Source organism: Neopsephotus bourkii, unplaced genomic scaffold (assembly GCF_033783945.1).
Source record: "Neopsephotus bourkii isolate Nb327-2 ecotype Australia unplaced genomic scaffold, CSIRO-AGI_Nbou_v1 NB_1423, whole genome shotgun sequence".
In the NCBI taxonomy this organism is placed as follows: Eukaryota; Metazoa; Chordata; class Aves; order Psittaciformes; family Psittacidae; genus Neopsephotus; species Neopsephotus bourkii.
Genome location: NW_026901900.1, coordinates 70,878 through 93,209, shown reverse-complemented (window position 1 = coordinate 93,209; position 22,332 = coordinate 70,878). Strand labels below are relative to the sequence as shown.

At 37.3% G+C, this 22,332-nt stretch overlaps 1 long non-coding RNA gene across 1 annotated transcript; it reads right to left on the bottom strand.

Annotated features, from left to right (window-relative positions):
* Nucleotides 1–1,228: 1,228 nt before the first annotated feature.
* Nucleotides 1,229–21,830, bottom strand: LOC133220116 (uncharacterized). The gene is made up of 3 exons (XR_009727636.1): nucleotides 21,766–21,830; nucleotides 7,686–7,762; nucleotides 1,229–1,483 (listed from the first exon to the last, which is right to left on the bottom strand). It is a non-coding gene; the product is annotated as an uncharacterized LOC133220116 (long non-coding RNA).
* Between the last annotated feature and the right edge of the window lie 502 nt (nucleotides 21,831–22,332).

The following is a 22,332-nucleotide window of genomic DNA, read 5'->3' as shown; positions in this document are numbered from 1 at the left end:
CTAAATGCCTCTGTGACACAGAAGCAACTTTCACTGGCCTTATTCTGCACTTGAAAGTAAACGCCTGCAGCCTGTAATGTACTTTTCTGCAACATGACAAACTTTGAAAATCAACATTTAATGCATCAAATGATGTTGCAGTGCTGTTCATGCTATCTGCTAGCATTCGTTGATTTTATTTTGCTCTCCTGTAGTGCTTGTGGAGAGAATCATCTCATGCCTCTACTGTGATTCCTGTGTTGATGTTGGCATTACATAGATTTCTCAGTTTTCTTGTTTCTGAGTGATTTTTCTGAGTGATTCTGATATGTTGTGTTACATAGCCACTGCTTCTGATGTCTGGCTTTTGTTAAACTTCTTCTTACCAGAAGATTTCCTGCTCAAGCAGTGCTTCAAGACTGAAGCTATAAGCATGCGTCTTCTGGTAAAGCTCTTTTGAGAATCATAACCTCTCCCTATAACTCCATCCAAAACTGTAGCTTATCAACAATTCATGAAATCAGGTAGACAACTACATCACATCCCAAGGTAGGAAAGTGTGCTCTAGTTAGACTAACTCCGCACTTCTGCTTTTTTCTTGTGATATCAACTGGTTTAAAAAACTCTGCACATCCATGGTGGTTTTGCAGGTTGCAATGTCTGGTGATCATGAAGAAAATGTTAGGCTAAACCTGGGTTAAATCTATGCGAAATGGCTGTGCTAACTGTGGAGGACTACACTTGAGAAGTATGTTGAGGTATTCCAGCAAACTAAATCACTCATAGAAAGAAAAAAGTGTAGAGGGAGAGAGGCTGACCAACAGAAGCTGGTAAAAATTACAGTCGTATTTAGTCTTCAATCCACCCCTCTTACCCTGAGAACAGCCCAGATTAGTGTGAAAGAAGTGTCTCAGTTGTGGCAGCCAGAACAGGAGGCAAGCCACTGTCAAGTGATACCCCCCCTTCATACAAAAATGACTCCAAAGAGTCTGTTTTTCTTCTGGACTTGCTCTTGTCCCCATGTGCAGGGAAGCTGACTTTACTGTGGCATTTAGACTGGCTTCCTGCTTGGGGACTTCATAACTCTCATCATGTCCTTTATACCCTCCATTTAATTCTTCATAATCTATCAGTTGCCCAGAATGAGGGCTGCTGTAGAGATAAAAATCCAGTGTCTTTGCTGGGGCACTCAGATACAACTGCTCAGCTCTCCTGGGTGATTTGTGTATGGTTGTTACAGCATCCTTCAGTCTGTTTGCCATCTCCTTCTTTCTCATGAGCTAGCAAGGAGTCATGTTTTCCAGCAAGATGACTGCTACATGAAGAGGCAGACCTTTTTTCTTTTTCATGAATATAAAACCATGTGCATTGTCTTGGCCATACAGAATGGAAAATCTTTCATATGTTTTCGTTTCAGTTGTTGCTTCCATACCTTTTCCTTGTTCTAACAGCACCTTCCAGATTTCAATGCTTCACCAGCTACCTATATTTGGGAGCTAAGGGTCTATAAGAAAAGGTCACAGCATTTAGAGGATACTGACCAGTCAGAAAGGACTTGAATTGTGATTTTAAGGTACTTTTAGAAAGAAGTCTTTACAAACTACTGATTAAATATTTCTAGATGGCACAGGAGAAAGCTGTGGGACTAGGGAGAGATCTAGCATAGAAGCAGAGGACATCAGTCCCAAGTAACACATCCAGTGGATTTCAAGAAGGAAGGCAGAATGGACATGGGGCAACTGAAGGAAAAAATGAGAAAAGAGTGCAATTTTTTTGTTGATTAATTTTTATAATTTGTCTTCTCCTTTTGACCATCCCACTTATAAAAGCTAACAGCTATGAGGCCACCTCTTATTGCTTGCTGTGCAGAGGAGCTAAAAAGAGCTACAGAATACAGGTGTTTGGGTTGCTTTAGTTTTGTGGGAGGGGTTCTTTTTTTTTTTTTTTTTCTTCTTTTCTGATGGCATTCCATCAGCTGGAGTTGTGTACCACAAAGAATCTGGAGGTAGGGCTAAATTAGACCTATTATAAGAAACTGGTCTGACAAAAGATACCCCAATTTATTTTCTTTTTGTATGGAAGAGAAGCATAATACATATATATCAGCATCAAACCCTATCTTTTCCTCCTGAAAAATGGATGAGCTCAAATGTTTATAAAACAATCTCATGTTTGAATAAGGATCTATGATTGATAGCATAATTTAAAATAACATAAACCAATGATTATCACAGGTGATGGTATCTCCAAAGACATCAGTTGAAACGGAAGAAATAGTGAAAGGCCTGGGAGAATTATTGTGATTTCAAATATAGAGGAAAAGTAAAGATGGTAAGAGAAAAACTCAGCAAAAACATTCTAACTTGATACCAGGGAATTGAAAACAGTATGAAAAAACCACAGCAAATAATTACAACCATAAGAGAAAAGAAAGCATCTCTAGAAGTTCAAAGATGTTTGTGCTGCCAAAAAGCACAATTACAGCCTCAGTCTACTGCCTCAACTATTGTCAAAAGGAGCGTTACAAACAAAAACAAAGTGCCAGTAGCATGAAAAATCTGACTGTAGCCATCTCCAATAAAAGAAAAAGCATGACAGTGACCCCCACATCTGTCTTTTTGGTTAATGAGAAAAGTGGTGGTGTGTGAAGCAACACAGACAGTTGCAGTGGCTGTCACAGTGTTTGTTAAAGAGAGATTTACAAAAGTGGTAGGAGTGAGTTCACTACAATTCAATCCAGCTTTCACTCATGCACAGACAGGTCACTGGAATCTCAAAGTTACTCTTTTCACTGCAATTTCTAAGCAGAAAAGCCAGTGGCTTAGGCAGGATTGTTAATCAGTTCTGCCCCTTCAGAGCTCCACACAAGGGACCAGTTAGCAGGAAGCTGGGGACTTTAATGATGGCTTTCCCTGGTCCTCTGGGAACTCAGGAGCTTCTTCCTAATTTTTGGGTCTAGCCAGACCAACCTCCTGCTGCAGGGCTGTCCTCTGTTTGCAACTTGTCCCTTAGGGTACCTTGCAGTCACTTGGGTCAGGAGGTCACTACACCTCGTAACTGAGCAGGACTGAGCCTACACTATCCACATGTCTGAATGGGCTTTCTATCTCATATTTCTTTTGGAGCCGATGTCCATTTAACAGCTAGCATGGGATATAAACTTCTGTCTTGCCTGTCTGACTTTCACTGCTCTTTAACACTAGCAGTCTTCAACAGGACATAACTAGTGATAAAATTCAGTTGCTCTGGGTTTTTTGTGTGCTTCGTTTTGTTTTGTTTTGTATTTTTACCAATTTTCACACACAGTTTGAAATTGTTCTCCCTGTCCCTTTGGATTTTCTGGACCTGAGCCATATCATGTAGGTGACACAATAGTTTAATTTAGATACATGAATCTCTTGCAATGGAATTGAATTCACATGACATCCAAATGTTGTCAGAGAAAAGGCAAGTTAAGGGAAGTAGCAACATAAAGCCTATTCACAGAATTCTCTGATCTGTCAAATGGCAGATTTTTTTACATCAGCAACATCTGACACTCAGGGAAGGAAAATAACAGCAGCGGTGGAGCCCACCTGAAACAAGAATATATTTGTGTTAATTACTGTGCAGTTATGTCACAAACTTCTGTAGAGAACTGACAACCCAACAGGAAAAATAAAAAAAGATGGATGGGAAAGAACTTTTGTTTTCTTGTGTCATCACATTGATTTATACCTAGTGTCAAGTTATTCTAGACAAGTACAGCAATTCTAGGTGGGTTTTGCCCTTGGAAAACCTTCTGAAAAATTCGCAGAGAAACAACCTAAAAGCATGCTGAATTGCATTCAATCCAGACTGCAGAACTGAAACTGACATAGTAGCACCAACAGATAGCTTCCCTCTCAACAAAACATTTGTTCTCAGCCTCTCCATTGCATTTGATATGTTCATAACCATAAAATACTGCTGTTGGGTGAGAGGGTAATTACAACCATTCCAAACATTGTGCCAAAATGTACTGAAGCCCTCCAACTGGGTGGCATAAAGTTCCTTGGCTGTGAATACAGATATGTACTTGTCCATTGTTGAAGTCCTTTCCCTAATCTCTCTCAGCTTGGCACCCAAAAGGACTGTTATCAGGTTGTGTTTCTGGACTGTCCCAGTCTGGTAAAAGATAAACTGTATTCAGTGACATTTCTCAGCAGGACTAGATCAGTTTAATGCAATTAAGAATGAACCCTGAAATTCAAAGTGGTAGAAGACAATATGGAGCCCTTCTGCCTTACCTAAGAGTGCCTCTGCAGCACCTATGGGTGCCTCCATGTGTAGCCTTGATTCTTTCAAGATGTGGCACTTTCCACTGTGAACAATTGCAATGCCCTTATCTACATGGACAGTCAAAACCAAGTGGTTCCTGTCCTGGGAAACCAAGCTGAAACATGTGCCACGTGGAGTATCCTGTCATTAACGGGGAAATATGGGAACAAAGTCCTCCAGCACTACCTTAGGAACTTCTGTAGAATATATTATTTTGGAAAGAGCTACAGTTCCACACATGTACACATATCAAGAGAATTAAAGTCCAAGAAGGTGAAAAGAGTCTGGTCCTACTTCTGGATTTTTACTTGAGGCAGAGCTGTTTCTGACACAGCTGCATAACCAGAAATCTGTACCTATATTATTGAAATCTATAGAGGTTTCTAGAAAACTGAACTTCAACAGAAGTTTCTAGCAAATAATTCCTCAAATATCAGTTTCCATCAGCTAAAAGCTAAAGGCAAATGGCTTCAAATGATGGAGAAAAATCCCATTCTACTTAGTCATGGGTGCATCCTGAGTTTGCTTTGATACAGTAGTAAATTCCTGTAAGTAGAGAAGACAGACCTTCGTTAGAGAGCATACAGTCCACAGGTGGTGGGTTGGCACTGTCTGGCAAAGACGGACAGCTGATCCATGAACTGGAAATCAATGACATCTTAAAACAAAACAGTTATTTTAATAGTAAGAGGCATGAGGGTTGGACTAGGTGATCTCCAGAGGTCACTTCCAACCCTAACAATTCTGTGATTCTGTGATATGAATCAGGTTTCCCATGTGGCCCAATAGGTGTCCCCATACTATGGCAAATTGGAACAAATCTGAAAGAACTATGAACACGCACAAATTTTTCCCTTCACACACTGGGTTATCATGTAATTATGAATCAAATGCAAGCTCCTAATCCTCATCTTTAAAGCATCAAATATCCCACTATTACTTCTGGCTCTGAAGAGACCATCACGTGTAATGACTTTCCTTAGTACAACTAAACTTTCTACAGTAATGGCGATGAACTCACAAACTAAACAACTTTCTCAGTGAGAGTCCAAGGCTTGGAAATGTACTTTCAGGGCAAACTTCACAACTTTGCTATAAGCACAAGGCACTTCTTTGACTTTATCCCTTATAATATAAACCTATAGAAATATGGATATAAAAAATGCAAAGCAAACACTCCACTAACATACTTCTCTTTCCTCAAAGGACAAGAAACAGATGTATAATTACTTCCTTAGTGTCTTACTGACAGCTGTTCTAAAACTATGGTGATAAGAACAGTATAAACATCTGTAATGTAGAAATATATAAAGCACTTTATTCAAAGTCAGACAAGAGCTGCATAGTTTAACTATAGAAAGAACATGGGTGTTCTGTAGCCACTGGACTTTACCATCCTCTTGCAGTATAGAGCCTTTATGATAGAAGATATTCTGACTAACAGAAGATTTGAGATTCCCCTATAATTCTAAACATATTACCATTTAAGAAACCTTTTTAAAAAGAGACAGATGTTTGCTTCAAAGTATTTGGGGCCAAACCTAATGCTGATATAACACAGGGTAAATATGTAAGTGGAAATGAAAATACATATATTTTCATCGGGGGGGGGGTCAAGAACATCTCAATAGAAGCCAAAAGTCTCACCTACATTTAGAAAGCTAAATTACTTCAGAAAAGAATATGCAGGCCAATGACCAGTTGTGAATTTCACTGAGACTATTATGCATCCGTTTATGTGCTGTTTAATTTCAGAAACATTGTAGAATGAATGAGAATTACTTTATCCAACAAAATGATCATGTTGAACAAGAAGTGACTAAGAGTAATCTAATCTGTCTTCTCAAATACACTTCAAGTACACATCCAGATGCATATAAATTCTGAGGTAGGGAGAATTTATTTACATTATAGGTCACACATTTTGAATTTTCTGTCCCAAAACTTAGCATTTCAAGCTGACAAGAGTCTAAGATTCAGATGCTTGCTTGCACCTGGAACACAGTGCAAGAAAGCAATTTAAGATATTCTTCTGTATATTCTCACAAAAAAGGCACTTAAAACAGGCACCTAGCTCCCTAGCAATGCATAAAGAAAATAATACAAGATTCTTAAGTACCTATACAAATTCTAGCCACTCCAGACTCCCTATTTAGTCAACAGTGAGAATGGCTCTTCTAAAAGAATCAATTGCATCTTCTGAGATTAAACTGCCTTTTAGAGAAACTTTTGCTGTTGTTGTTGTTGACTGCATAAGGAGACCAAAATGGTTATGTTTTGTGCTTAGTCATGTCAGGATGTGTCAGACAGCTTTTGCCTTTGGTCCAGGTCTCAGAAAAAGATCTGACTACCTCAAATGGAAACGTGCAATATTCGTAAGCTAATTGTGTACCGAGCAACACATAGAAGATGTCATTAAAAACAGCAAATCCAGACAGAAGTGCGAGCATTTATTCTTTCCAAGCAAGGAAAATTCAATCAACACAAAGTGGAAAACAAATAATAACATATCTAACGGTGAAAGAGCATTAGCTGTGATATTGTCTGAGCTTTTTGGTAGCTCTTTTGGTGAATTTCAATAAAAATTGGGCAGCTCTGCATTTTTAGAAGTTTTTCACCACAGATGTTTTTAAATACCTTTATAAATCTGGATGTTAACATCCCCTAGAGTGTAGGCTGAAGTAAAACATGTAATTCATAACTGATCATTGGCCTGTGTCAATATGTTAGGAGATATAGTTGTCATTTTGTTTTCAGCAGACTTATCTAAACAAGATTTTAACTATTTGCACCATGGCAATATGTGGTATCAAGAAAGTTATTTATGTTTTTGTTTGTTTGGGTTTTTTTGTGCTGAAGTAATCTAGCTTCCTAAAGGCAGGAAAGACTTCTTACTTCTTTTGAGATGTTCTTGACCCCTCCACTGATGAAAATAGATGTGTTTTCATTTTCATTAACATATTGTAAAAACACAGTCTACTTGTTCTGCTGAAAAGTATAGCTAAAAGATGAGCAGGCTAATTTTCTACATTAGTATTCTGGAACTTGTGGAGCTTGAATTTTCTCCTTGAATTAGGAGTTAAATTACTGCACAGATGAAGAACACTTACAGGAATCATTTAAAGCATCAGATAGGATCATATCTGACACTGATAACACCACTATGTTGCCTAACCCTTTCTGGTAAATAATGTTTTACATTTCTTCAGTTCTTGCTCTCAACTTCAGATAGGCTCTTCACCCTTCTCCTACTATCAGGAACATTTTAGGGAAAAAAGAATAAAAAAAGTCTCTTTAAAAGTATGCTATGTGAGATTATCCTAAAATCTGCATTAGGAGTCTTTCCTGTTTATTCTTAAGAGTGGGTCTGACAGTGGTGTAAAGCTGACACAAAATCAGTGAGTCACTTTTATTAACACTGAGGTTTCTGACTTAACTCCTCATTTTCTGTAGAAGTCCAAGATGAAAATATCTTCAGTCTTCTCTGTTATGGAGAACTGTAAGTGAAACAAGAACCAATTTAAAGTCACTTAAGTCAAAGTGAAGTTCCCATAACTAGAGTTCATTTTAACCTCCTGGGACATGTTCAGGAGTTTTGGTACTGGTGTGATATATCTTTTGTTTCTGACATGATTTACATATGGAAACTGCTTTCCTCTGCACAATCTTTTTTCTTTTGTTGTCCCAAAATCATGACAATATAATCCCAAATGCAATTTTATTTTCCCAGGTTTCCCTCCGGATTTTCTTTTCTTTTTTTCCTAAAAAATGGGGCTTTCCTATAGGGGGTAGTTAAAAAGGTATGAATATTCTTCAAAATGAACATATTTACATGGGTTGACATAGCTGGAGCATCTTGCAAAAATGGGGCTGACTCTACCTTCTCCATTCTGCAGATAGTCCTCTGGGAGCTCAGGGGAAAGGAGGATTGGATCTTCAACCTGTGCAGGAAAATTAGACCTGTACATGAAAACATAATGATGTGCAACTAAAAAATGTTCTAACTTTCTGAGCAAAAGTGTTCTCAAAATGCCAAAAGTTATAGCCTTCCAGAATGTAGCATTCAGTATCTTTAAAATGCTTCTTCACAAGTCAAGACTAAGGTAAAAAGAAAGCACAAAGACAAAACTGCAGGACTTTATTGTCCTTGAGGTATATTTCAGGAAGGGAGGATGATTATGAATCTAAGATGATTAAATACTAATGGCACAAACTTCACAAGTGATGAAACAGCCAAATAAATTACCAGTGCTTTAAACCAGACACATTTAGATTAACAGTACTTTTGTGAGACAGTTTGATAAATGTCTCAAATTTAGCAGTGCTGTGTTGTCCCCATTTCAGGGACCTTTGACTTTGGTCACCTGATTATTAATTGGACTGGTTTGTATCCGTGCATTGTGAGATGTCATACCCCTTAGCTGGGTAAGGTTCTTTGTGAAAATACAGGATCTTATTTATGATTCTGTAGCACAGGGTTTCTCAGAAGGTAAAAGCACTAAGTCGCTGTTTTAGCATGTCAGTATCAACAGTATTCAAATTATTAAAGACAGATCTTCTTTGATAATTTCAAAGTTGAACACAAATGTTCAGTTTGTCTAGACTTCAGGTCAAGCATTTTGAATTCCTGTTACTATTCATCAAAGTTGGCTGTTTTATTATGACAAACCCAAAATTCTTATTTATTCTAAGTGGTAACTTACTCCATAGACAACTGTATTGATTTCAGCAGGATTACTTACAATGTAAAGCACTATTTATTTTAGCTGTCCTACCCTGATATGCAAAACCATACACTATTTGGCACTAAATTACAGTTGTCCTTACAAACCAGGTTTGCTCAGAGCAAGAGGCATTGAGCCATGAGACAGTGTTCCAAGGACATCCATGCAACCCACAAACACTGTCTGCTGGATGGGCTTATAAACCCCAAAATATATGTCTATATGCTAGGCAGGCCAGGCTCATTTATACCAAATAATACAGAGGGATTTGCCAACATGCATTCTTTGTTTTTTTTTTCAGTATGTACAATTTCCATAGTTTGCTAGAGCTTGCTATCTTACTTTCTCTCCATAAACCAGTCTATAATTAGATAAAGTTTAGAATCTACTCAGAAATATCAAAATTAAAGTGAAATTTGACTGTAAAGGTTGGAAAGGCTGTTCAATTGATTTTTTCTAGAAAATGTTTTTCATTATTCCCCTTTCTCTACACAGAAAGAGATCTGAGGTCTGAAGCTCTGCTATCAGATCTTATTAGATGCTCATTCCAGATCAACAATATTTGTCACTGATAGAAGTTCTAGCTCTGCCCCCAGCCTATCCCACCCAAGTAACTGTCACACCACAATTCTTTTTGTCATTTCTGAAAACAGATGTTTTAGAAGTTTTCTAACAATGAAGCAACTATTTCTCTTCGCTTTGATTCATTTCACATAATTGCCTTATTAGCCAACATACTGTTTAATATTTTCTGTTTTAAGGAAATTTATTTGACAGTGTTCTAAGAAATCCTTTTAGATTTTGCTGAGCACAATTAAAAATAAAACTGCTGGGCTTTTTGTTAAGAACCTTTGTAGCAATGCATCTAAAAAGAGCTACTAGAATTGTTTAGCTTGTTTTCTTTATGTGTTATATATGCAGATAGAATTTCAGACACTGACAGCATCATGGCAGCCCAAATTACTCCATGATACCTATATTACAAATAGTGAAGTAGTGAACTGAGTATCCTTCAGAGGTATTATATAGCCTGTTGTTTGCTTTGAAAAGTCAGCTAGCTCAAGCTTCGTATAAAAACTGAGTTTCGCTTACCATAGCCTTAATGTGAAAAAATCCAGCATATGCTTTTGAATACTTCCTAGAATAAATTTGTATATGACAGGCTTCATGAATCTGATGCCTTAACATATAAGCAAAACAGGAACATATGCTTGTGTTGGTGACCCCATCATCTATTCAACACCCTCTCCATCTAATCCTCTTCAAGTCTTACTCTATATTCTGAGTCAGTGATTGGGTTGATATCCCAACCAAGTAAATCCCTTTGATCTATATTTTTGTGTTTTTACTATTTCTTTAACTGAGGAGGAGTAGAGCAGTAAGCAGATTCACAGAAATGCATATGATGCTTCCAATATTCAGGGTTTTTTTTCATTTAATTGGTGGTTTCAAGCAAGGTTCTGACCACAGCCCTGATTTTGTCTTTAGGCTATTGCATTGCATGTCAGTGTTTATGTATCCTGACAGATCATCCTTATCTCCATCACTTGTGGGATATTGAAGTGTATAGTCTAACTAGCATTTCATTTCCATGGAAAAAACTTAGTAAAATGGTAAATCTGTGTTGCTGTCAGAAAGAAATTGATGGTCATTCATCCCCTTAGAAGAGAAGAGAGCAAAGCTAATCATATGCTCCAGCTCTTTCTGCTGAAGGCAAATTAAAGGTGCAGCCTCATGGAGATCAATATAATAGGGTGGCCATTGTGAGAGAAGCACATGGAGTTTTCTCTGGATTTTCTGCAGCCCTCTGGGGATTTCCTGCTATTGAATCATACATCCTTTATGCAGCAATTATGACTATTTAGTTAGCACCAGTTACATAGCTCTATCAACTGGTTCTTAAAATGTGTGCCTTGAGGTAAGCATCTTTATTAGGTGTGGGTGTGGATTTTTTAAAAAGAAGTAGAAAAAAAACTTTAGATTTAACCATGTTTTTTGTGCTTTTCTGTCTATTCTGAATCCAAAAGACTTTAATGACCTTTTGATTGTACTGTCTTTCCTTACTGCTGGCAATTAAAATCTCTTCCTTGCACAGATTTTTTTTTTAGAATATTTTAATTTTTCTTGGATAAATAAGAAACACCTTGTCAGAACAAGGTGGTTTACAACATTCAGAAAGTCTTGTAGTTCTTTCCTTTTAAAGAATGAAAGCAATCTTAAACACAGTATTCTGATAATGGTATCTCTAACGCTATTATCAGACATGACAATGCTTCCTTGTTTTTCCTGATACCCATTAAGAATTGTTTTAGCATTCTAAGTGTCATTTCAGAGTCAGCTATTTTCCTACCTAAATTCTTTTTATTCACAGCTTTCTAAGATGTAACCTCCCCCCCACCCCGTTACCATAAACACTATCTTTTTGCTCCTGGTTGAATGACATTGCATTTGGAAGAGTTAAAATGTGTATTGGGACACTCCAAGTGGCAATTCGAAGGCTATATTTTGTTTCAGATTCACAGCAAGATGATTGTAGGAGCTCATGAGCCTGAGCGGAATGCAGTGGGATAGTTCGACTATTGCCAAACTCCAGCAAGTAGCCTGGAGTCTGAGAACACTTCTCCAGCCTGTGAGTCCTCGGATATTGTTAGCAGGCAGCTAAAAATCAGCATGCCTACAAAAGTGGCCACCACAAAGGCCACTGAGGTTCAGTGTCAGGACAGGGTCAAACACACGTGCTGACAGAAAGAAATGTTCTTCTATAACACTCGTCTAAAGCGAGTGTTCATGCAAGATGATCACTGTGAAAAAAAGACAGTAAATTTACTACAACAAAAATTTCACTCAGATGTGTGAATGTATTTCATTTACTACTAAAACTGGCTGAGATAGTGATAACCTGAACCTCTAATGAGAAAGTTTCAGTCAGGACAGGACAAATATGGGCAAGAAGATCAGCCCTATAAACTCGCAGCCCTTAATATTTGTTCATCCTGTACAGATGGTTATGCACTACATCAGCAATCTCTCTCCTCCTCTGGCAGATAAATTTACTGAACATATAATAGATGACAAAAATAAATGGAAAACTGTTACGTCCTGCGTGATGCAATTACCAATCTTTCTTTCCAAAAACTTCATGCTTCATTTACATTAAAGTAGATAATTAGACTTGTATTCCAGCACAATATGGAGAATCCATAAGCTTAAGCAGATAGATGTGTAGCACTCTCATGACAGAATCATAACTGGTCTGAGATCATGCTTGAACTTCCTATTTTCCAAGGACTATTCACATCACTGAACTTGTATAACATAACACTGCAAGAGGACATTTCATCCACTGAGACTTACAAGTAGGTTAACAGCAATGTAATAGTTTTTCTAAAAACTGGAGTCTTAAAAAGTGCTTCACACATCACTGTATATTTCAATACTGTGGATAACATGGCATTAAATAATCTACTGTATTGTAAGTGCCCATTAAGCTTTATCATTAATGTGATATGATGCTTCTGACACTTATATTTCTGATACTTTTATGCTTAGGCACATTGCAGTGTGTTATACTTGGCTGGCAATGGAAGCTTTCAGTTACCAGCTTTACTAAACAGAGATTTTTTTTTTTATTGTCAAGAAGACATGAATCTGAAAGAATCAGCTATCATAAAAGGCAAATATTAAAGGGATGAGCTTTGTGTTAGGACTTCTCCAGATCTTGCATCTGATCACTAGAATTGTAGCCACATTAACATTTTATGAAGAGATGCTGAAGTTGTTCCATAGAAATTATATTCAGCTATTTTTTGTTTAATATATTGTTTACATTTCCCCCCTATTTTTTACAGTATAATTTACAACTGCTATTTAAATAGTCTGAATGAAACAGTCCTTCCAATTCTGTCCCACATTTGTTATCCATTATTTATATTGAAGGAATGACTATTTTACTCATACTGTTCTCTGAAAGATTGAGATTTCAAGCAGGAAATGAGATATATTAAATGAATATATGTACCTCATAAGTCATAGACATGTCATTTTGTCATTTTTACAAACAAGAAAAATACCCAGTTACACAATATTTAAACTGTTGTATCAGCCCAGTTATAATTATTAGAATTCAAGAAGAGAACCAATCTGGTTTTAAAAGACTCCTCTGTCACATGGTGCCAGTTATCTATGGATTTCTCTGTGATATACAATGCTAGAAGCTAAATTAAATTTCTTTGGTGAAGGTTCTTGTGATTTTGACATTGCTGTCTTCACCATATATTTATATGGGATAGGACTTAATTTCCCATTCATCTGATCTTTGGATAAAGCTGCAGTGACTTTGAAATTTTCTAATTAAGTCACTGGTATCTGCTTACTTGGTGATATCACGTGTGCAGCTGATTTAGAAACTGTAGAAACTTGTAGATTTGTCTGTGAAGACCAGATAGTTATCAAAATCCATATGGCTGAGTTAGTTGACTTATGAATCGTAAGAAATAAGTATGTCATGTTTATTTGTGGAAATAGTCTTATTTTTACCTAGTCCAGGAAAAAATATTTGAAACATTGACAACTCTGTTTCTTGTGGATCAATATTTTTATAAAGAAATTATAGACGTAGTAAATTTGTGTTTGAAGAGACCAAATGATAGCAAAAGTGAGTATGTCTGCAGCTGAAATTTTTAGCAAGGATATTTCCACTCATCGATCTGTATGCAATACTGCTTCGTCCAACTTCAAATGGAAATGGCAAGCATTTCAAATAAGGAATAGAAAGCCTGTTGACCTCCTTTATAGCTTTCATAACCATTCATTTAGGTGACCTAAAAAGTGTTCAAGTGCAGATTATGTGGGGTAGTGCAAGAGAGAAAGAAGCATCCTAGTAGTCACAGTTCCATGACGCAAAATCCAAATAGTCCTGCAGCTGGATCTAATTTTGAACCTTATTGAACCTTCAGTAAACAAGAAAACAAAAACCATTCTCTTTTAATCAGAAGTTATCCTCCCATGCAATACCTCCTAAAGAGCCATAGAAAGACTTTCATTACTTCTTTTCCTAGCCTTCAAATTACTCCTGCTACATTAAGTTCACGTTCCACTCTTGTAAAATTTTGCATTTAACAGCTGCAAACACTTCAAGCAAACTGAAAACCATTTGACTAGGAAGAAATTGCACAGCAGTGTGGTAGGTCTCAGATTTCACTTCTACTAGTTTCTGTTACTGGCAGCATTTGCTTGAGAACAGTTTTTTTTTCTGTTTGTTTTGTTAACATCACACAACTAATTAGTGCTGAAAGGCTCGAGTTTCTCACAATCCCATGATATCCAAGCCAGGTTGGGAGCAGGCTGGAATCTGAACCCAGATCTGGATCTGAGGCATGCCTTTTGGACTTACCTCCAGTTAGCATCTCTCCATCAGAAGACTATGAATAACAGATAGCTATCCACAAATATAGCAAACTGGCATGTACATTCGTTTTGAGAGAATAAAGTGTTAACTGGAGTTTTTAGCCTGTGTCTGGCAGAAAGCCAGATGCTCTCTGTGCTTTTTTGGACCATTTGTCTCTAGTCTAACTTTCTGCTGCATAGATACCACCCTGACTGATCCGACATGCAAAATATGTCTCATATAAAGCTCAAAGTACAAACGACTCTGGCTATTGCCATATTTGGATTAAAAATACTTAATTTACTTTTGTCCATTTTTCAAATGATTTAATATTTTCCCTGAACTGCATTCAGTCTTCTCACCTGGGAAGCAGGGACCTGGATAGTATGAATAGAAATCACAAGCTCAATTAGGAAAATTCCATCTGGGAAATCATACTATTTAGGATTACAAAGCTAAATGCTTTTGCTTGGCTCATTCAAAACATTTTTTAATACACATGGGTTGCTTATACTAGCATCTTATGGCCAAAAGATGACAGTCCTTAATTAAGTAGTTTCCCTCTGCTTCCAGAAATGGATTTGCCTGACCAGGAACTGATAGATTATCTAAGGGAAGAGTTGTTATATTCACTTTCCAAGACACAACAGAGAAATAAAGAGACCAAGTTTGTTAAGACTTCTGAAATTATGTATATTATTAACACATTTAGGAATACACGAATATCCTGAAATCTAATCCCTTGCTAGAGAATACGTATAGTATGAAATATTTGTTTCCTTCCAAAAATTAAAATTGTCACTAAGTAACACTCTATTGTCAAATTTGAGAAGCTCAGGGGACAAGATTTGGGTTTTTAGACTCCTTCTCCATAGATCTTTTCCATGTAAATATTTATCCCCTGCACAAACAACTGTCTACCCACGTCTTCTGGGCTTGCAGTACTCACCTATAAGGACTGATTTTTTAGCCTCTTCCTCTATTCAGCATCCCTCCATAATTTCACAGAGGCAATAAGGGAATTTCCCTGTTCAAAAGCAGATGCCATTTTCCAGCTCCTTCTAAAGCCCTTCCTGCTGTGTGTGCAAGGCCAGACTGATATCCCATCAGAAAGGAGGCAAAAGCCAATCCAGAAAGGGACAGGAGTGTTCTGCTGTCCTCTGCACCAAGAGAAAACTCAGGTGTTCTGCAAACCCTGAGGTAAAAGCTTTCCCTGCAGAGTGAACTGGACAGTGAAGAGTTGTTCAGTTTTGCTTCTGCCTCTTTCCAGATGGCATCTTGTCAATGGTTATCTAGTGGTCCTGCATCTCTAGATATAAAAATGAAGTGCAAAAGGCTGAAAAGAGTACTTGACAAACATGCCGCTAATGTGATTTATGTGCTCATCCAAGCTGGTGGCTTACCACCCAGCCAATTAATCACTCTCCAGTATTTTGAAAGTCATTAAATTCTGTACCATTTCTAACATTTTTTTAACCATTAGGCAGGCTTTATTTTGAAGTGTGATGTCACCAATTCTGAGTTTCTTTGCCACCTCATTTTATTTCTTCACTGCCTGCTAAGACATATTTAATTATGACTGCTGCTATGCCAAGTGGGCAATTTCACTTTCTTATTATAACACCTCTAAGAATGCAATATGGCAAATGCTACGTATGTGTTTTCTCCTTCATTTCAGTTGTAGCTCCTGGGAGTTACTTACTCCTGCACAAGAGGTCCAGCTCCAACACACTGAAGCCTGTCCCCATCCAGCTGCTGCTGGGAGGAAAAGAGTTGGTGACCATCATCTTGCTATCCTGCCAGAACAATGTTAACGTGGAAGCTATTTTCTTTATTCATGAGAGGAAAAAGTTCTATGGTTTGAACCTAAAAGAGCTCCAGCAAAAGGGAATTCATGTCCATTTCCCAGTCTGACTGTGCAGGAGGCCATTTGAAAAAGGCGGACTGAAGGACTGCATAAAAACACCTTAGCGAGCAAAAGAGTTGTAACAAAACTCAATAATCTGACCTATTAACTTCCAGTTTTCCAGAAGACTTTACACTGCTTTTCTCTGACCTCACTTTTCCTTCTCTAAGTTTCTGCATTTTGAAAGGTTTCTACAAAAAAGGAAAAATAATCTTCAGCTTGGTTACCTTTATTAATGATGTCAGCCAGGACATTTTGCAACCAAAGACTGTGCTAGAAAAGGTTTTCAGTGGATTTGACAAGAAATACCAAGAAACAAGCTCTATTTTGAAAGGAAAATGATTGATTGTTACCTCTGCAGAAAGAGAAACAGAAGGTTACTTATTTAAGTGAAGGCTATGAATAAAATAAGTAAAGCACTTTAGCTGAGCCACCTTCTAGAAATGGAAGGAAACAACATAAAAAGCTGTATTTAGCAGAAAGTAACCAGGGCAAACATCACCTAGTAGAGGTGACAAGGCTCAAGAGACAAGCCTTGGGAACAGTGTACTTCATTTGAAGGTGAAATAAAATGGGGAAAACTCCTATCTCATCATCTGCATAGAACCCCATGTCTCATGTAAACTTTAAATTAATATACATATGGGTATGAACACAAATGCATACATGCAGATGTGTATGGTGAGTACAGCCACCATTCTACCTTGTAATGCACCTGCAACTGAAGTTCAAAGTGAAAGGAAAAGCACACTACCACTGCTGTTGATTCACATTTTGCTCTTGTCTGTCATTAATGTGAATGACTGGAGAAATGGGACAATGAAGCTCAGACCTGTGGACTTAATCTCATTACATTCTGAACAATAACATTTTCACTGTTCTCAGCATCATATAACCTGTCCTTTCAAGCACAAAGTAAATTCAAACGGCTGAATCTTGCCCTTGGGAAGCATAATTGTTCAAATTACTAGGTTATAAAGATTAAGTTAATGCTTTATAAAAGGATGTTGTGATTTAGAGTCCAAGTGACAAACAAAATTTATTATGGCTTAAAGATAGTCTTTTTCCTTTTGTGAAGAAGGTAAACTGTTAGTTCATAATTTGTGTTGAGTTAAACTATGTATGTGGCAATCTTCAGCACAGCTAGATGGAACTCAACCCAAAATCTGAACTACTCATTACCTAACACTTAACAAGCTCAGCATCATGCACAATAGTTCCACAGCGCAGGTAATCTATAAAATAGTAAACTGTAGATAGGGATGGAAAGTGCTTTGATTTAATCATTAGATGCCTAGTTGTCCTCAGTGTTAAGTACCAGCAAAAAAAGGCACCGACTCCTTGACTGAATCATCAGAGTATTCCTAATAACAGGAAAAAAACACAACTAAACAGAAAAGATGTCATTCAAGCAGGAGATGGGGGGCCTGATCCAAAATCTCATAGAAAGTTTGAACCCTGATAGTCATGGAATATTCAAAGAATATGAATTCAAAGTGAAAGTTGTTCAGAAAAGGATAAGCAGAGTGTGCCATAAAAAAGCACACAAAGCCAAAATCTTTGGCTTCTACTCAAATCTAGCAGTATAAAGGCTGAGAAATAATTTGATTTACATCTGCATCTAGTCTAGAGGTGTAAAGGAAGAAGAGTAAGAAGGTAAAGGTCTCTTAAGAACCAACACAACTGCATTGATTATTAACACTTTTAGGAAGGAATTAGAAACTTTATGAATACCTGAGTACTGAAGTCCTAAACTCAACTTCCAACAGGACCAAGGGTAGCAAAAAAGCCCTAATTTTAATACAGACCCTGAAACACTAGTCAACGGGTTTGACATTGCCATCTTCCATTTCTCAGGGTCTGGACCATATGGTGAAGGCCGAATCTGCAGGGTTTGTAAAACCCAAAACCAGTCTTTCATTTTTCTGCATTCTTCCTCCTCACACTTCTGGCCTACAGGAGTGCAATGAAGAACTTTGTTTCTTAGAGCAATATTTGTAATACTTCATCACATTTGTCCAAGTGTGGTTTCCCTACACAAAGCCACATTTTCAGAGAGATCAGTTATATCAAATTTAATTTGAAGTCAGTTCAGAGCAGCTCCATCATGTCTGGGACACAGTCTTGCCTTGCACTAACCCCTAGATAAATAGCAGCTTAGCAGCAGATTTGGAGTAGGTCACAGCCTACCTATACTGTACTTAACCTGTGGTTGCTACAGAAAGCTGTTTAGAGTATGATGATTCATCCTGTAGAAGTGTCTCTTTTTTCATGCTAGAGAGGTTTTTCATGAAAGTGCTCTACTCTGTCGCTGAAGAAAAGAAATGTAATTGCTGTGAAATGCTATGCAGTCTATACAAATGTGGTGTCCGGACTGGTTTATATACAAATGTAAAGTAGTGGATAATAACAGCAGGAAAGAAAGAAGCATGAAGTCAGTAAAACTGAAATCAAAAGAGATACAGCTGTGGACTCCATTCAAATTAAATTGCTTCATTTGGACCTGCTATTTACACTATTTCATGTGTATCAGCACTTAGAACTAATGACCTGCAGCTTTCCTCCAGACCTGAGCAGCAGGCACCATGACAGGAAGGGCTCTCATAATCAGCCAGTGTCTTAGCACAAAAATGTTTAGATTCACCAAAGGCAGCTCTGAATAGAAGAAAGCCCCAGAAAGAAATAGGTTTACACTGCTGATATTATCCCAGTTTCTGTGTACCTTTAGTAATGTGTTTACAATGATCATGCATCATTCAAATCAAAACCAAGAAAACATAACCCCCACAGCTTTAAAAGGGTCACTTGAAAGAATCAAACAAATGCATTTCAAATCGAAGGGATATATATAAAGGTATGGAATTTCATGGCCACAATAAAGTTTAAACACTTTCATGTTTTTCCCATGGTTCCCAGCCTTGGTCACATAGTCACTTACAAGTAGAGCAACATTCACTTGCTTTACAGGTGCACAGCTAGAATTTGAATGGAAAAGCCATCCCCTGGCTATCTCAAGGTGGTGTCTGTTCTAATTCCTTTTGAAGTCATTGCAAACTTTTCTGTTTCCTTGAACAGGTGAATCAGACTCCTCAGCACTGAAGTGAATCACAGATTAAAAAAAAAATGATTGCATGACTTGTATGACAACCTTATATTAAAATGAGTCCCTTCTGGGTAGCAGGATGCTGAGGCATTGCTAAGGCAATACCCTTTCTGTCTGAGCAGTAGGTGGGCTTTGTGTGTTTCCTAAGTTATATTCACTTGGATTCATTCCTTCAGTGGTTACTTATAAGTACATTAGAGACACAAACTGCAGCAGTACTATTTACATAACTAACTGGGGACCTGACTTTGATGCTCATCTGAAGGTCCTTGGAAGATAAAAAAATCTGTATCAGTTAATCACATTTTGGGTCCCTGTGGGAGAGAAGCAAAAGTTACACTATTGGATGTAGTCAAACCTACAAAACAGTGTCCCAGTGCTTGCTGAGGAAGTGCAGACTTGCTGGAAATACAAAAAAAGAACTCATTTTTTTTCTTCTGCAAAGTACTCCAACATAGCAGAAAGGACAAAGCTGACTTCATGTCCAGACAGCACCCCTGGGTTGCCCCACATCCTGTTGTCTGTTCATGGCCACTCAATTCAGAAGGATCATGGAGCACCACAACAGACAGCACTCTTCAAACTATACATGATGATATACTCTATGCCCCAGTAATAGCAATAAACAATATTGTGACTTCAGAAGGTACATTTTAAAGGATGACAAAGTAACAATATAATCGCAGCTAAAATATACTCAGATACTAAGAACTGCAAATGATTAAGGTTATCACTGAAATCAGGTGCAATAATAAAACTTTTAGACTCTAATTTTCAGAATATTTAGAACTTTTTCTTGCTCAAATTGTAACTTCTGTGACTGCTATATCAACTATGGGCACTCAGCACTTTTCTTCACTCACCACAGCTGTGTAAGGGCAGGCAAACAAAAACAAGGAACAAGACACAGAGCACATGCGAAAAAAGGCCATGACCAATATCAGAGTGCCTCAGGTAGGACTGAGTCTAATTTCCCAGGAAGACTTGCAGTATATCCACCTTCTCTTTAAGTACTTGGAGAAAGACTGTGCGATTTTTTCTGAAACATACTGTAATCAGCAGATTATAAGGAAACATTGAGGGGTTTAGGAAATCATATACTTTATCCCTAGGGCTCCTAGGATCTAGGTCTATAGCTAATCATACCACCAATATGTTTAAAATTTCAGCAGATATTGGAGCATTAAAGAGTCTTCAAATAAAGGTCTTCAAATTTAACTTGTCTGAAAAACCTGACTTATGGACATAAAACCACAGAACTATAGATGGAGGGGATCACCAGAGATCTAGTACCTAGACTTAGGGGACAAGGGAGCAGAATTCAGATCAGAATGCTCATGACCTTCCCATTACAGTTGTTTAAAATATCCAAAGGCAGAGATTCCTCAACCATTCTGGGCATCATCTTACACTGAATTATTTTTTCCTTATGTCTAATTACAATTTCTTGCATTTATTCTCTTGACCCTTGGGGTTTATCCTCTCACTATGCCTCCTGGGAAGAATCTGACTCCATCTTCTCTATAATCCTACAGTTAGATTCCCTCTTATATTTTCTTCTCCATGTTAAGCACAACCAATTCCCATTCAGATATCCTTTACTCCAGCTCCCTAAGCATCTTCACGGCTCTCCACTGGGTCACTATTTGTCCCATACTCAGATGTTTCCCTTTGTCAGTGGATTGGTAGGACAATCACTTGATTGCATGTTAAAAAGTCATTAAACAGTTCAGCCTTCTTAACATCATCTGTTTATAGCTATCCTCCTTTAATAAGTAGGAGAGATTTTTTTCTGGTTTGGTTTTCCTATTGATGTCAATATCCTTCTACACCATTTCTTTTTTTGCAGTTGATGTCCCTTCTAGGTGAATCGTTCTATTAGCTGCTTTTTATGTGTGTGCCTTTATATGCTTTTGTGCCTATCCTTAATGTCCAATCAAGTTTCCACTTCCTAGATGGTGTTTTTAAATCATTGACTTCAGCCTAATTATTATCTTATTGCTTTTTTCTGTATTTCTTCCATAATCAGAAAGAATTTGTGCCCTTGTCAGTATGACTGTAGAAGGCTTCCAGGTTATTTTAACTACTTTCTCTCCTTCAGTCAGCTTCCCAAAAGTTCTTATAAGACAGTAAACTGAGTTAACTGTAGCTCATCTACTTGAAATTTGTGGGTTTATTAAATTGTTCTGTATTCCTGCTACAAAGATTGTGAGTAAATAAACATGCTGATGCACACACTTACCATGGAAAATTTAAGGCCAGAAAGATGAAGATTATCCATTATTAAAAAAAAAAATAAAAGCACCCAAATTTAAACAAAGAGATAATCATTCCAAAGCAGAAAGTAAGTCCTACTTCTCACACTCACTAGCATCTTGGTCCTTTACTTATACAGATAAGCAATAGGAGGCTGAAAGCTGTGATTAAGTCAGCCTAAAAAGACAAGTAAAAAGTAAGCAACAAAGATTCACTGAGAAAACTGAAGCACAGAGTTCTAGAAGTAATTTGCACAAATACTGCAGACCATTTTTTTCAATGAAATCAATACAGAACTGAAAATCAGAAATTCCCTGAATTGGATTCCTAGGTACTTATTTGATATCTCCTATTGTTTGGAGAAATCATTTTCATTCATCTGAATGAGAATTTGGCACTAAAATATATTTGAAGTCTCTAGTGTCAGAATACTAAAAATCAGGGAGGCATTCATTTGGAAATCATTGAGAGGATTTGAAACAGCAGAAGAAAACAATGGCTAGAACATGTAAACAAGAAAATACCAACAATAATATATTTAAATTTTGCATGAGTTAAAACTATCTCTGTATTAGTTACAGAAAAAGTCAATGTTATTAGCTCTGATGGATTTCTTCTTAAAGTGCTTCTTTTATCTATTAAGAAAATGCATTATTGACTGAAAAAAAAACCAATAAGC